The sequence below is a fragment of the Lutra lutra genome, chromosome 7 (genome assembly GCF_902655055.1).
Source record: "Lutra lutra chromosome 7, mLutLut1.2, whole genome shotgun sequence".
Taxonomy (NCBI): Eukaryota; Metazoa; Chordata; class Mammalia; order Carnivora; family Mustelidae; genus Lutra; species Lutra lutra.
The window spans coordinates 112,011,191-112,027,627 of NC_062284.1; the positions used below are offsets into that span (position 1 = coordinate 112,011,191).

Genomic DNA, 16,437 nt, shown 5'->3' on the forward strand with positions numbered 1-16,437 from the left:
GCAGCAGACAATATAAAGAGCCTTCGAGTCCTAATCCTAATTTGGTTTGGCCACAAGAAAGTACCTTACAGAGGGAGCCGCTTTGGTGGCCCTAGAGAGTTTGGTCACCAGGTTACATTATTTTGATTGTAGAGAAGGCCCATATTCCTGCTTCAGAACTTAGAAGCTGGGGGTCAGTATGTAGGGAGATAAGTGATTAATAATGTTGTTAATAAAGGTGTTAAAATGGGTATAAATAAATGTGGGTATAATAGGTATAATAAAATGTGTTACATATGTTAATAAATAATAATGAATGTGTTAAAAATGGGTATTCTGTGTTGAATCTGAGCTGCATGAGTTTTTAGATCAAGTTCATATAAGAACATTCTTGAATTCTGACTGGTAATTGACTTCCAATTACCAGTGAGGTCAGCATGTCCATGGAAATCTACCATACACAGACACTGGAAAAACAGTCATTCCCAATTTCTGCCATGTGACCCCATATTACCTTGCTGACGTGTTTGAGTTTTAGTCCCTTGGTTTAAGTGGAGAGGAGAACCCCCTTTACAAGGTTACCATGTAGGGGAGTCATAGCCAACCTTGATTTGGTAAAAATCAAGAGCCTTTGTGAAGTTGTTGCAGATTCTCAAGGTATTTCAATGCATCCTGGTATGCCCTCCCCACCAAGTGCATGCCATCAGGAGAAGCGGTAGTGAAATGGATCGATGGTGGGGTGATGTAACTCCACAAAGGCTGGAAATTCTTGATCTAGTAAGGTCATAAAACAAAGAATAAAGGAAGAAGTGACTTGACTTCATGATGACTAAGATGACAATCTCAGCACATCATTTGGTTGCTGTTGCCAAAGGAGGAGGGAGGAGGAAGAAAAGACAGGGAGAGGAGGGGCGGGGGGAGAGCTGCCTCAGTTGTGACAGTTCGACTAGACCATAAATTAAGTTAATTATTAGTATTAGCTGTTCCTTATTATTTAATTCAGTAGCGCCACTCTGTAATTCTACAACTCGTACGTTGGCACAGCATTTTGTAATGGAGCTGTGTGCAAGATCCTATATAAAATTACGTTTACTACTCCTGTTATTATAGTTCAGGAGTCACCCTTACCCAGCTGGCATGGTCATGAATTAGGAAGATGAACTGCTAAGGAAGAGGCTGAGAGGAAGCCGATGTTTGGATAAAGGTTAAGTAGGATGAAATCTGCAATAAAGCCAAAGGTGTGGGTTCTCTTTCCGATTTTGTCATCATTTTGACCTATTAGCATGGAGACAAAATGAAAATGTTTATCTTCTATCTACCCGCCCAGGATGTAATAGAGAACTCTGGGAGACTCCAGGAGAGAAATGGAGTCTCCAGTAAAGAAATGCATTAAGTAAATGTCAGGTGATACAAGCCTTGATAGTCTTCCAGCTACAACACTTTGAAAAGCTATTTATTTAGGAGACAGAGGACAGAAAGCCCTAGGGTTTCAGATTAATACTTCTGCATATGGTAGAGCACTTCTAGGACTATAGGTAAAAGAAGTCCATGGGACATTAGGCAAATGTCTTTGTGTCTACATAGTGATTCTTCCTTAGAGCATCAAAACTTTTCTTAGACTATTTTATGTAGAGGATTATGAAAAAGGATAGCAGTACCTTTAAAAACACTTTACAAGAAGTTTTTAAACAATAAAAATAATATGTAGAAACCCAAGAAAGTGGGATCACACACGCAAAATTCAAGCATTCAATAACAAGCTAGTGAGCCCCAGCTGTCTTATGTGCCAGGCATTGTGCTTAGGTCTAAGATCGTGGTGGTGAGTGATAAAAACTGGGATCTAGTTTCCACGGAACTGAAAAGTTGCATACCTTCTGGATTTAAGAGAGGGAGTTCTGATCATCTGAAACTTGTTTTTGTAAGTAGCCTAGACATAAGCAATTATTGAGAAACAATGTATAGTGGCTTGGTATTCAAGCTGCGGAGAGCCAAGTAGGGGTGCTACCCTGAGTTCATCCCAGCCCTCGTTGTCCTTATCTCCACCTCTACTCCCACTGGATTTTTGGAAGCTGAAGGATAGGTCATCCCTCTGGGATTTCCCAAGGCTCCTTCAGGCAGGTTGGTCAAGTTTCCTGCCTTTCTTTGTGGCTATGTGCTTTCCCCAACTTGGTTCACAAGGGTGTCAAGGAAGGAAACCCTTCTTCTGAATTTACTGATCCCAATTTTGGAAAGTGTTTCTGAGAGAAAGGGATGCCCAATGTCATGGGTTTCTTATGTCGAGGCTCCACCTGCATCTGGAAAAGGGGAGCCATTCAGCTTACTGGCCTGCTTGCCTGTACTGTATGGCATGGATAATAATGGGGAGGTGGTCTGGCGATGTAAGATGACTAAATCCTTTGTTAATATCCCCTGAGCCCACACAGTTGCCCAGGCATCACAGAAAGGGGTGGCATAGTCCTAGCCCTTGATGGATTTGTAATCTAAACTTAACGTATTTAACATTTAAAGGAGAACTTAAAAATATGCAGGTTAATTCCACTTCCTAAATATTTATTAATTGCCATTAGCTTGGGCCATTAAACACTATCTTTTTAAAGCCCCATCTTTCTTTGCCCTTGCTAATGGAGCGTTCTCAGTAATAGGCTTTTTCTCTTTCTTTAAAATGTTCTTCTATGGCTCTTCTCTTTAAACTAAACTAAGGAAATATTATCATAGCTGAAATCTTTCCCTATTCAGCTAGAAATGAGCATTTAACTTAAAACAGAATGCAGGTTAAGCTTTAAAGGGCCATTAATTAGTAACGGTACCACAGGAGCAAGGTGACTGGATGGCTGAAATTGGGCAGAACAGGCCTAATTTTTGCTTCTTATCCCATGTGACATTTGTCCTTCAAAAGTACATTAAATGACTGGATGGGGTAACTTGGTAGAATTTCAGCATGTGGCCAGGCACATGGAAAGTTCTCAGTGACTGTTCTCTGCCTTTCCCCCTCTCCCATCTACCTTCTTTGCTCTCACTAGTTACCCAGGCCTTCCACCGGATTATGAAAACAATGCCTCAAACTCCCTCAACTTTTTTCAACCTAGAACTTATCTCTTTGGCATCCCTTGCTTGGTGGACTCTTCTAATAACCTCCCACCACCCCCAGGTTCCCCTGTGGCCCTGCTCTTCCAGTCGCCCATCCTCCACTCTATCGTCCTTCTCCTCCTCTCTGATGCTTCCTTACCTTAGTCAGCTAACACGCTCTATTGCAAAGTCCAACACAATTTTCTCTCAATTCTTTTCTTCTTAAGTTCTGGGCTCTTTTTTCCTACCTACTGGACCAAGCTTCTTGAAAGAAAGTCTACGCTCCCTCTGGTTCCTCATCTAAAATCTGCTCTTTGCTTCTTGCAATCTGGCTTCTGCAGTTACTAAAATTGCTTTTCCAGAGACCAGTCATAATCTATTTACCAGATGGAGTGACCTCTTCTCATTCCTCTTCCACCTGTCCGGGGCATGCGATCCACTCTCCTGATTAAAATTTTTCTTATTGTTTTTATCTCTATCCGCTGCTCTTTACCCTGAGCTGCTTCTGTTTTGCTCTTGATTCAGGTGCAATAAGCATTGGCTAGGGAGTGATCTAAGAATCCAAACCCAGATTAAATCCAATGAAATCTGATTAAATATACACCAATTAAGTCTGATTTCTGATCCCAGTGATCCTTCCTTAGAGCATCAAAATTTTTCTTAGACTATTTTATGTGGAGAATTATGAAAATCAGATTTAATTGATCTGGGGACTGTACCCTGACATTTACTTCCTAAAGGCTCCTCAGCAGAGTCTCAAGGACTGCTAGGACTAAGAACCATAACTCTATAATATCTACTTTTATCTTCAGTTCTTACATTATTCCTATTACATAGACCCAATTTTTTAGCTCTTTGCTGAGGTTCTCAGCCTCAATGCTCCATGGCACTTCACTTTCTAGGTGGTCCAAATCAAACTCATGTTCCCAAGTCTAAGAATCTCTTCTAAGTTTATAGGGCTTCCATTCTCCTAAGCTGGAAACCTAGAAGCCACCCTTAAAAATGCCCTTGGCTTTCCCCCTCAATTCACTTATTTGCCATGCTCTCTAGATTTTATTGCTGACCACTTTTAAATCTATTTTCACTACCATCATCCAGTACCCCATTTTAGGACCTTATTGTAATAATTCCTTACCTGGCTTCTCTGCCTTCAGTCTTGTCCCTCTTCATTCCATCCACCACCTGCTAGTAGATAGATCTGATTGTATCCACTTAATAACTACTACTGGATTTCTCTTAGCCAAGAGTAAAGTCTAAATTCCTTAGTGAGGCCCTCACAATCTAGACCCAGTTCTCTAAAACTACTCTCCTCTAACCTAGATTCCCACTCCATGATGTTCCCCATAATGCAGTCTTGGTTCCTTAATCAAGACATGTGTTCCTTCTTGCCTTTACTTATACCACTCTAAGAGTGGATTCAACTCAGAAGGTCCAAATGAAGAGGATATTTAAGAGACACAGTCAAGGTAAAGGGGAACCACAACAGTGTTTAAGACATCCAGAAACTAGCAGAGTGGAAAGCTCTTACCTTCGATAGGTTCAAAGGGGCAGGGGGATTAGATACTGTCACCACAGCCTGGAGAGCTAGAGTCATGGGAAAGGGGGTCATGAGTAGGAGCTGTAGGCTGGGAAGGTGGCAGCCACTGCCAAACCACAGTGCTGACCCAGTGATGGGACAGTGAATAAACACCCAATCTCTCTCTCCTCCTGCCCTCTAATCTCTGGCAGGGTCTTCTACCAAACTCTACTAAAACCCAGCCAGCCACCAAGGATGGTCAGATGGTGCGGTCTCTAGATGATAAAGCAGGGCAGAGAGAGGCAGAGAAAGGAATGGTGGTGTGGGGGAGGGGGATATTAAATGGAGAGATTAATGAAATGGAAATAAATGGAATTTAATGGGAGATTAAATTAACCACAGAATTCCCCTTTATATATAGTAAAATCCCTTGTATCTTACAGGACATGGTTCAAATGTTGCCTTTTATGTCGTCTTCCCACATTTGCCAATCCCAAGATCCAGTTATTTCACTCTTCTATGTTCCCTTGGCTGTTGTTATGTGTACATTACTGCAGCTATCAGTCTGACTTATGATGCAATTATTTATGTATCTGATTCCATCTCTTGCATCATATTTTGTGCTGCTGGAGGAAGGGGATAGCACTTCCTTTGGCGCCGTGCCTTGCAGGTAACAGGCAAGCAGTAACTGTTGGTTGAATTTAATTGCATTTTCATGTTATCGCCTTCTCTGCCTCTGTCAGGGAGATTCATTCATACTTGTAAAGCGTAGTTCTCACATTTTTTACATTCCCACTCTTCTTGAGAGTTCCTTTTAGTCTTCTTCAGCTTCTTGCTTCATTTTCTCCTACTTACCACATTTCGTATGTTAGATACTTTAAGCCTCAGCTCACCCTCAAATTGGGAATACCGCCATCACTGACCCTGGCAAGGGTCTCTAGCTAGCTTTAGTCCATGTCTTAAGTGGTGCATATGAAATGTTTTTTTTTTCTCTAATTTATGCATGCACCGAGCTTAAAAATGAAGTTGCAGAACTCAATTTTTTATTCTTCATTGGACTTTAAACTCTTCTGAATAGAAGTTATGCTTGGCTTAACATGTTTTGCATACAGAAAAGGCTGTGAGCTGCTTCCATTCTTTATAAATACCAATAGCAAGGGCAGCTAACATATTTTTATTATGCAAACGCTATTCTGCACTGATAGTTTTGATGCACAATGGTATGTGGTTTTGAGATTTCTGTATGAAAAGAAGTATTTTTAGACCCAATAAAAATATTATTCTACATTTGTGACATTACTAATGATAGAAATAATGGCAAAAATTATAATTGCCATGGCAGTTCTCAGTTTTCATCTTAAATATTGTATTTTTCATATTAAGAAGTTCAACTTTACTTTTTTTTTAACCTTTCTTTTTCTTTCCTTAATATGCTCATTCCTTCTACTTTCTTGAACATATGGAACATAGTTATTACAGTTGTTTTAATGTCTTTGTCTTCTAGTTTTATCACCTGTGTCATATCTTTTTGTTTGTTTGTTTGTTTTGTTTTTTAGGGAGACAATTTGGTTTATTTTCAACCAAGAACAAAGTGTGGAGGTGTTCTGTACAAGTGGTGAAAGGATACAAAAGAGGGGTGGGGTGGAGAGGAGACCCAATAATGCACAGCATTATTCTAAGCGAGCTCCAGCTCTTCATTCTAACACTTTAGGCAAGGACAACCATACTTTCTCACTAAGGCTGCAGAAGAATGGAAACTGGACTCAGTTTATCGGCTCCTACAGGGCAGGCAGAGCAAGAGGCTCTTTTAAGCTGATGGAAGAGGTCACTGTGGTCTGTTGGGAGCCCCGTAGCAAGCACAGAATGGATGCTGACAGTGGTCCACACAGCCAATGGGGGCCAGTCTTGGCTCCCTAGGTCCTAGGCTTCTCTTGATTCTCAGTGATAAGCTTGTCAGTCAAATACAGTTGGCCCATGTGGACCTGTGGATGATTTATTCCAAGGTCTCTTTTGGTTTTATTCACTAGGGTTTGAATTTCTTCAGGATCCTTTACATTCTTATTGTCCTCCTGACATCATAAGTTCTTTAACTGAAGGAGCTGAAATGCTTGCTCTTTCTCAGCATTGCTTGTTACAGATTCAACATTTGTGTGGGGCTGGAGGCAGCCATTTTGGAAAGAAAGAATACATAAATAAATGGGTCCTCTTCGAGGAGGTCCCAAGTTTAACCTAACCCACAAAACTTTAGCCTACGTAAAACTATAAAAGAAATAAAATGCAGTGGGCCTCGGTCTTGCCTAGAGGGCTGGGCCTCCGCCTCAGAGAGTCCGCCTGCGTCAGATCTGTCTCTGTGGGTTGATTGATTTGTTTTCCTCATTACGGGTTGTATTTTCCTACTTCAGTTGCATGCCTGGTTAAAAAAAAAAGAGTATCAATAAAAACATTGGATCCCAGGCATTATGAATTTCACATTATTGGCTGTTTGATTCTCTCTTTCTTTCTATATTCCTTTAAATATTTTTGAGTTGTGTTCTGGGATATAGTTAAGTTACATAGAAACAGTTTGATCCTTTTGAAGCTCGCCTTTAAATTCTGATAGGAGCAGACCAGCCTTTAGAATGAAGGGCTAAACAGGCCTACTAAAGAGGCAGTAGCTTTCTGATACTCAAGCCAATGCCCAATGTGTTAGAAAGTTTTTCCATTTAGATTGTTGGGAATGTGAAGTATTTCCAGCCCTGTGTGAATGCCAGTAATTGCTCCCTTCAGCTATTTTTTTTCTTGGCCTCAGGTAGTTTCCATACACATCTATGTTAATTAAAGACTCAAGGAGGATTCCCTGTAGATCTCCAGTACTTTCTCTGTGTTTAGCTTTCACCTCTCTGGTCAACTACCCTATAAATCCTAACTGCCTTAGCCAGTCTGAATTCTCACCTCTGCCTCTTCAACTCAGGAAAATTTCCAGGCTTTGTTGGGGTTCTCATGCCTGTGCCGTAGCCTGGAATCTCTCTGGGCAGTAAGCTGGAGTAATTATAGATCCACTTAATTTGTTTCTCTTCTTTTGAAGATCACTGTCCTCTGCTGCGTTTTGTCCAATATTTGAAAACTATTGTTAATAGTTAACTCAAATGTTAACTCAAACCACTGAAATGGTTTTCATTTGTTTAAGGTAAAGGGTAAATCAGGTCCCTGTTATTCTATCATGGCCACAAATGAAAGTCACAGATTTGACTTTTAAATGGAGGATGGGGAAGTATATAGGACCAATTTTGTATCAGAAAAAATAAGCTAGAGTATGACCATGGCTCAGTCATTTAACCTCTTCTTAGCTTTACTTTCCTCATCTGTAAAGTGAAGAGGTTAGTCTATACCATCATTAGGTTCTTCCCTGGTTCTTAAATTCTGTAATTATATAATTAAGCATAGGTTTACCTTTGCAGAGAAAATGGATATATAGTCTTCAAAGTGATTGTTTAAAGATCTGGATCTATGAAGCTTTTACTTTGCCCTGGTAAAGTAAATTTAGAAGAGAAGATTTGTTTTTAGTGGATGAAGAAGGAATCTTAAGTTATAGGCTTGGGAGGGACAATACAAATCCCATAGCACATACCTGGGAAATGACCAAACAATTTGAAGAGGGCAAAATATATAGGAATATTCTTTATTTCATTATTGTTTATAGGGCCTAGGTATCATGTTTGAACATAGTGAGTGGTCAATCAATATCTGTTGAATATCTTATTTGATACTTGAAACCATTTTTCTCACAAGGAAAAGTGACTGAAAAAGCAATTGTTTTTCAGTATACAGGAAAAGTTGGAAACAAACAAAAAACCCATCAACATTGGGATTGCTTAGTGGTATAGCCATATAATGGAATATTATGCAAAAATAACAATACTGAAGCAGCGTGGCATGCATTAATATGGAATGCTTCCCAAAATATGTTGTTAAACTGAGGGTTGCTGGGGGGAGGTGCAGGGATAGGGTAACTGGGTGATGGACATTGGGGAGGGCATGTGTTATAATGAGCACTGGGTGTTGCATAAGACTGATGAATTGCAGACTTGTACCCCTGAAACAGATAATACATTGTATGTTAATTAATTGAATTTAAATAAAAATAAAAAAATATGTTGTTAAATAAAAATGTGAGATCACCATCTAAATTTTTATATCCTTACTTATATATTTCCCAATAAAAATATTTAAAAAGGAGTTGAAAAAGCAATGTTATAATAGTCTATTATTTTATATAATATATATTAAGTATAAATAAAATCTGTTTAAGGGCTATATAATTATACACATCAGAGAATACATCTGGAGAGTTATAAAAATTGGTGTCACTAGTGCCTCAAGGAAGGAGGACTAGGGGCAGAGTGGAGGAGAGGCTCATTTTTCCCTTTATGCCCTTTCATATACCCTTTGCATTTTTTATCATGTGCATATGTTATCTCATTTTTAAAACTGCTGTGACTTGGTATATACATGCATATATATATATATATTCTTCTTCTTTTTCAGTAAAGTAGCCAAAGTTCTCCAAAAGGGTTAGATTTCCATAAAGCAGTCTGGGAAATGTCCCCCATCTCTAGATTACTTGTTTAAAGGAGCCAGACCCTACCCACTCTTTCTACTGCTACTCCAGGGCACTTCCATGGCTGTAATTAATTCCTATTCCTTATGAAAAGAATCATCATGGTAAATAAACAAGCATCATGCTTGTTTGAATACAGGAGAGAAAGAACAAGGCCATTCGTTTCCATGACTCTATATAGTAATTACGGTGTTTAATTAACGTTTATATTCTAACCTACCTTTCTTTCTGGCTTTCAGAGGTGCTGCCAAAAAAGCACAGGATGTAGGAGCTGAAGAGTGAGGCTGTGTGACTCACCAGATGTTAACCTGTGGCCAAGTTGCTCCTTCCCAGCACTGCAGGTAACGTGTAAATATGTTTGTAAGAGTGAAAGGACACTCACAAAGTGGGTCGCTACCTAGTATGTTTTAGGAAGAGAGTTACACCTCTGGAGAGCTATCTTAAAACAATGCCTTTAACCATAACCCGTGTGTCCCTACACATGTCTGAGGCACCTCACATAAAACCCAAGTATTTCCTGGAAGACACCGGGAGATATTTGGAAACATATGTGCAAGTCCCAAAGTAAAAATCCAAGGCCGATGTAAGTCAGAAAAAGTGCTAGGACTTGCTATTATACATGCCTAAGGCATTTTCTTCTGACTCTGTTATCTGCTTTAAAATCTCTGGCGCTGTTGTCTAGTTTTGAATTGTTGAAATGCCGATGTAGCAAGTGGATAGTTAATGCCAGAAAGAGGCCTCCAAGATCTAACTAGCCAATGAACGAATATGAAGAATAAGATCCTGACTTTAAGAGGCTTATTTTTGTCATATGGGAGATATTAGTATGTAGAAATCATTACAACGCATGTATAATAGGAAGGAAAACATTGCTGTTGAAGGGGGAAATGTTATTTTGATGCAAATATACAATATGATACCACATACACACACATGCACACACACACGGCAGTGATTTGGGAGGTTTATATGTTGGCAGGAAGTGTCCTGCTTTCCTCCCCAATCTGAACCAAGATCAAGAATTTAACAAAAGGGAGTACACTACTTATAATGCCAGATCTAGCATATAAAAATGCAGATTGCTCAGTTAAATTTGAGTTTCAAGTAGACAACAAGTAATTTCTTAGCATAAATATGTCTCGTGCAGTATTTGGGAAATACTTATGCTAAAAAATGATTTGTTGTTTATCTGAAAGTCAAATTTAGTTGGATATCTTATATTTTATCTGCCAATCCTAGCTGCTTATAGAGTAGAAGTAGATGCATTTTATGTTGTTTTTCCCTCACTTCTTGGTTCCCTCATGGTAAGATGAGTTGCTATTGACACCTTCCAGCAAGGGATGAGAATACAGCTGAATTCTTGCTATGTTGCAGAGCCGGAATGTGGGAACAGCCTATAGACTGACTTGCCTCAAGAAAAACTATGAGACAGACCTCCTTCTCCCTCACAAATAAACCAGATGGAGGTGACTTTATTATGTATGGGATGGAAGTTGAGCTTTTAAAATTTGGATATTAAAGGAAAAGGGGACTCCTGAAGGCTGGAGGACTTAAAGAAATTCTATACCATAGAAATTTGTGGAGGGAGTGAAGGCGGAGGTTTTGTAAGCTGGGTCAGTGACCGCTGGCTATGAGCTGGGAGGCACCTGCTATGTGGAGTCAGGCTGACGGAGCTCCTGGTTTCAGGTCACACTAGCTTCCAGAGATGGAGAACACAGGAGTGAGAAGACAAAGGTAATGATTGGGGCGCATAGGTGGGTTTGTCCAATGAATGGGAGAGGGTCTTGGAGACCATGTTAAGGATTCTGGGCTTAATCCACAAAGCAATGGGACTTCTCTGGGGGTTTCTGAGCAGGAAATATCATGATCAGGGTTATGCCTCAGGAATATTAGTTTGGCAGCTCTTCATAGAGGGATTGTGAAGGGGAGAAAGTGGAGACCAGGTGACCAGTTGAGAGGGGATACAGTCAAGGCTTTTGATAGTCCATATGGCATCTCTATGGAGATTATGAAGGTACAACTCCCCTGAGAGAATGCAGATCAGGGCAGTCATTTTGGCAAAAGACTGCCAGGCCACATGGTTTGGTACCAAACCAGGGGCTAGATTTCAGGCCCCATTATCCTCTCAGTCACTATCATAGTTGGTTAGTTGACACTAGTGGCTTAATGCAATAAAAATTTATTCCTTGCTTATGTCACAGTCCGCTGCTTGTTGGATGGCTCTTCTCCTAGTGGACACTCAGGGATCCTTGCAACCTACCTATCTTAGAGTGAGACCATCTGAAATATCTAGCCTCCAAGATCACCAAGGCAGGGGAAGAAAGACCTGGAGGTTCTTACATGAGCACTTAAAACCAGAGTAGGAAGTAACAGTATCATTTCTGTCTGCCACCCATTGGCTAGTATGTGGTTCCAATGTTAGTAGAAAGGAGGCTGGGAATATTGAAGGATCAGAGTAAGTTGTGCTGCTCTGAGTCTAGAAAACATTGGAAGATGATTTTAGCAGCTGAAGAGGATTATAAGGATATTAGGGGAAATCTGATGTACTTTATTCAACTTTCATTTCAACTATAATAAAAAAATATTGTTTTTCTTGTATAAGCAATTTAATTGAGCATCTATATCTAGCAGTTTGGTTTTTCTAGACTGTATATGTGGGAAATTATGAGTCATCAATACAGGAGGTACCTCCAGACGTTATGGTTCATGCTACTCTCTGTCAGAGTATGATTAATCCTAAAACCATTACACACACACACACACACACACACACACACACACACACACACATTCATACACCCAAGTTAGTTTGTGTTGGTTAAAATTTGTCTTACTTCATCCTCATGTGATACTGGATTTGTTGTAATGAGTGTAAAATTTGTCCCATGTCCTTGATGAACAAAGTGGTCAGTGGTAATTGGGAGATAATGAAAAAAGGATTAAAAACTCTCCTTACAGAAGCAAAATGATCTGAATACAATCTTGTTTACCAGAGCTTCAGTTAACCTCTCTGTTACTAATTTAAGCTCACAGAAGACAAAGGTACTCTTCGAATATTCAAAATACTATTGCATGGTCTCAGACAATCAAAATAGACTCCTGGCCAATCAGAATTTTGCCCTATTGGTGACTATCAGCCCTGATATACGACCAAGGACACTTTAAGTACAAGGTCATGAGGAATCATGCAGAGCTTAAATAAATATTTCAGACTCATCCGTGGTGTCCATGTGTCTTGGACTTCCAGGCAAATTCAGATTTTAAGTACTAGATTTAGTGCTTAGACTTAGTTTCACTCGATTTGGTGAGTAAAATATGATCACCACAGCCATATCTATCTGGGAGGAGTCGGTAAATGCATTCATTGTAAGTTGGAGGGTAGAACTAATCAAGCACATTTTGTCTTAGAGGCACACAGAATATTAAAAGTGAAAGAGCTGCATAGATTCTTTTATTAGGCCCTTATTCTAAAAATGAAAAATACTCCCATAAAAGGAAAGACAAAGTTAATTGGATTTTTTTCTATTATTTAGGGATGTGGACATAAGTATGTGGAAGCTTTCTTAGGCTACTTTAAGAATAGCTATTAAAAGGTATTACAACTTCCTTGGAAACCATTTGGAGGATCTAACAACATGTGAAGACAATTTTTTTTTTTTTTTGGCCAAATCCTTTCCATTGACATAAAGTCACTTTCTTCATTCATTCATTCATTCCTTCGCTCATGTGTTCATGTAATGGTCATTGAGCATCTCCAATAGCACAAGCACTATTCTACACACTGCAGACCCCATCTGATTCAATGATCCTTCGTTAGGATTTTGCTCTTTGTAAATGAAGTATTGAGCCTGACAGAATATTGGGTTGGGAGCAGAAGACCTGATTCTAAATGTGATTATACTGAACTTTGACTTACATTAACGATATGAAATAAGTCATCAACCAAGCCCAAAATCTCATTCATGGTTTGTCACTTTTTCACCTAATCTGTTATCACTTCCTTCACGATTTCTGGAATTCACCTCCTGCTGTCCATTTCATCTTCTGGTTGTCTTATGTTTAAATTACTTTATCCAGAGCTGTGCCACATGGGATTGTGTTGGTCATCTACTGCCTGTGGTGGAGATATCAGTGCTCACCAAACACCCATGTGGTCCTTTGTATTTCCCAGTCCCCTTGTTGTTAATTCAGAGCTACAGGATTTCTTCTTCCTTTACTAAAAAGATTTATTTATTTATTTATTTTTAAAGGAGGGGTGAGTGGTGAGAGAGTCTTCAAGCAGACTCCCTACTGAACGCAGAGCCTGACCCCAGGCTGGATCTCACCAACTATGAGATCATGACCTGAGCCAAAAACAAGAGTCAGATGCTTAACTGACTGAGTCACCCAGGTGCCCCACAGTGATATGCTATTTATATATTATTCATAAACTCTGATAGAATTAGCTCTTAATAAAATTTATCTGTAGGTTAGCTTTTAAAATGTCTATCTTTCCTCCGTGAAGACAGTTTAGTTCCATTATCCTAGGGCTTTCACCTTTTCGCTGATTTTAAAAGGAGCCATGAGTGTTGCCTTTATGTAATTCATGATTTCTTCTGAGCTCACTTGTGACAGTGTGAGGGGGGCTGAGTCATTTTGTTGGTGAGATGCTAGATGGTCCATGTGGAGGCAAATTCCAACAGAGTCTTCCTGACTTCATGAACTAAACACTTACTGGAAACAATGCATCAGAGAATTTGCAGAGACCAATATGAAGGCTGAGCTTGAGTTGAATTGCTAAGGACTGGGGACAGGAGGACAGAGTAGTAAGATCTGTATGTGAATATTAGAAAGATGAGGAGAGTTGTCGAAAGCTGAAGGGGAAAGTGAGGGGAAGGACTATAGCAGGTTGTCAGTGATATCAGTCCCTGTGTGTATCCTCTTCCCCCACTTCTACTACATGCTCAGGACCAGAGCCCCTGCTGAAGAGGCAGCCACCACCATCTTGACAAGGTAGTTTGGACCAGAATGAGTACTTGACTGAGGTCCAGAAGACCTGTGATGTGACTTAGTAGAGAAAGATACAAAGCCCAGACAAGATTTCCTTCTCTGGAGAACATGAATCAAGAAACAGAAAAACTTAAGACTGTGTCTTACACTATGAAATTACAAGGGAACAAAAATCATGAGCCCCAGAAACCAAAAGGTAGACTAAAAACTAGAAGTCATTTGGGGGCACGTGGGTGGCTCAGTGGGTTAAGCATCTGCCTTTGGCTCAGGTCATGATCCCAGGGTCCTGGGATCGAGCCCCGCATCAGGCTCTCTGCTCAGCAGGGAGTCTGCTTCCCCCCCTCTCTCTGCCTGCCTCTCTCCCTGCTTGTGATTTCTCTCTCTGTGTCAAATAAATAAATAAAAATCTTTAAAAAAAAAAAGAAGTCAGTTGGCACTGAGAAAAGAGCAGAAGGACAGAGAATGAGATGGGGAACGTGAGAGGGATGGAGATGCATGCGGATCAGATCTCCAGCTGCCTTGGTGTCTGATGGTGCTTCAGCCACAGGGTCAGTTTCAGTTCATGCATTTTGAACTGAAAACAGTTCAGATCCTCTTTTCCTTGGAGTAACCTGAGTTGTTTGGTTCCTTGCACCTTAAAAAGCTCAGGTAGGTTGAATGGACTTCTCAGCCGTTTGACAGAAGTGCCCAGAAGACAGGGAGTGTATTTTAAACTAAATGATCAGCCTTGAAAGAAATATAAGTTAGCTCCCCTTGACCCAATCCATGTGAGTTTACAAGTGTACTTGTAAACTCTGCCAGCACAATTTATAGGGGGTTGTTTTTAGAACCTTTGCTCTTTGTTTTAAATACCAACACTTGTACTCTAGCATGTACTGCAGAACTGAAATGACATTCAACCTTCGGTTTAGGAAAATCTTGCCCATCACCTATTTCTTTTTCTTTCCGAGATTCTGTTTTCATGTTATCTTGACTTTGGATATAGATCAGATAATAATAATAGTGTCCACAAACACTTGCTTTAGCTCAGGGTTTTTGTGGGGCGATAAACAGCTAACATTTGTTGTGTGCTAACTCTCTGCCAGGTGCTGTTCTGAAGAGCCTTATATGTAATAATTCATTTTACAGGCATGACAACCCAGTGAGGTAGATAACATTCTCATTCCCATTTTACATGAATGAAAAAAATGACACATGGTTTTAAAAAGTTTCCCAAGGTCTCATCACTATTAAGTGGCAGTGCTTGGATTCAAATATAGTTAGAATCTCCTTTCCGAGCCATGACTCCATACTGCCTTGTTCCCATGGAAACTGTAAAAGACCCTGACTAGCCAGAGGTTAGGAGTTTCTTGATCCCCCTGGCAGTTATACTGTAATGAAAATTAATTAACTCATTCAGCAAATATGATGCATAGTGGTGATCAAGACAGAGAGGCAGGGGCTCTGCCCTCCAGGGACCTTCTGGTCTTTCAGACTTCTGTCAGTTTGGTTAGAGTTAGTCTTTCCTTTCAGATTCTAATTTTCCCTCCGGTGAACTGATAAATAGGGTTTTGCCCCTGCAAAGCAGAACCTTGGAACTTTGGTGACTTCAGCAAGGCCCATTCTTACTGGAACAAATATTTATAACATAGTAACACTGGTAATTTTTAGCTTCCTTGGCTGGAATTTTTCTTTCTGAATTTTTATTTTTCTCTTGCACCTATCCCATCCTTCCTCAGTCTGTATTTTTATTTTTGGTTTAAAAATTTTCAATATAGTAGTATATATTTGTCTTTTTATATTTCTTTTAAATCTTTTTGGATTTATTTCTCTTTTTATGGAGCATTAAGGATCCAACATAATTTATCAAACTACTATGGCATTGTATCAGGATTATGTTCAGTGGCATGTAACAGAAAAACCTAGAAAACAGTGGCTTAAATAAGAGAGAAGCTTGCTTATTTATTTATTTATTTGTTTGTTTATTCATATGAAAGAATGTTAGAGGTAGCAGCCCAGGACTGGCATGGAGGGGTCTGGCTATCTTCCTCATGGTCCAAAATGGATGAAAGGGATCCAGTTATCACATTATGGCTCAGGTAATAGGATGCAGAGAATGGATAAGAAGGGTATATTCTCTTTCTTTTTATGACTTTTTAAAAAAAATAGATGGCCCACACAACATTTCTACTGTGATCTCAACAGCCAGACTTTAGTCATATGGCCACACCTATGCAACAATAGAGACTGGAAAATATTAGGTTTTAGCTGAGTGGCAAGATGACCATCTAAAAATTGGGGGTTCATTGTT

At 39.7% G+C, this 16,437-nt stretch overlaps 1 protein-coding gene and 1 pseudogene across 3 annotated transcripts in view; one reads left to right on the plus strand and one right to left on the minus strand.

The window, feature by feature from the left end:
• FUT8 (fucosyltransferase 8) overlaps window positions 1-16,437 on the plus strand; it is a 391,770-nt gene that overhangs the window by 57,636 nt on the left and 317,697 nt on the right. For all 3 annotated transcript variants that reach the window (XM_047736710.1, XM_047736711.1, XM_047736703.1), the window contains exon 2: window positions 9,398-9,499. The gene's annotated coding sequence lies outside the window, so the exon portion shown is untranslated. The remainder of the gene's footprint in view (window positions 1-9,397; window positions 9,500-16,437) is intronic.
• On the minus strand, window positions 6,461-6,731 carry LOC125104216 (LYR motif-containing protein 4-like; annotated as a pseudogene).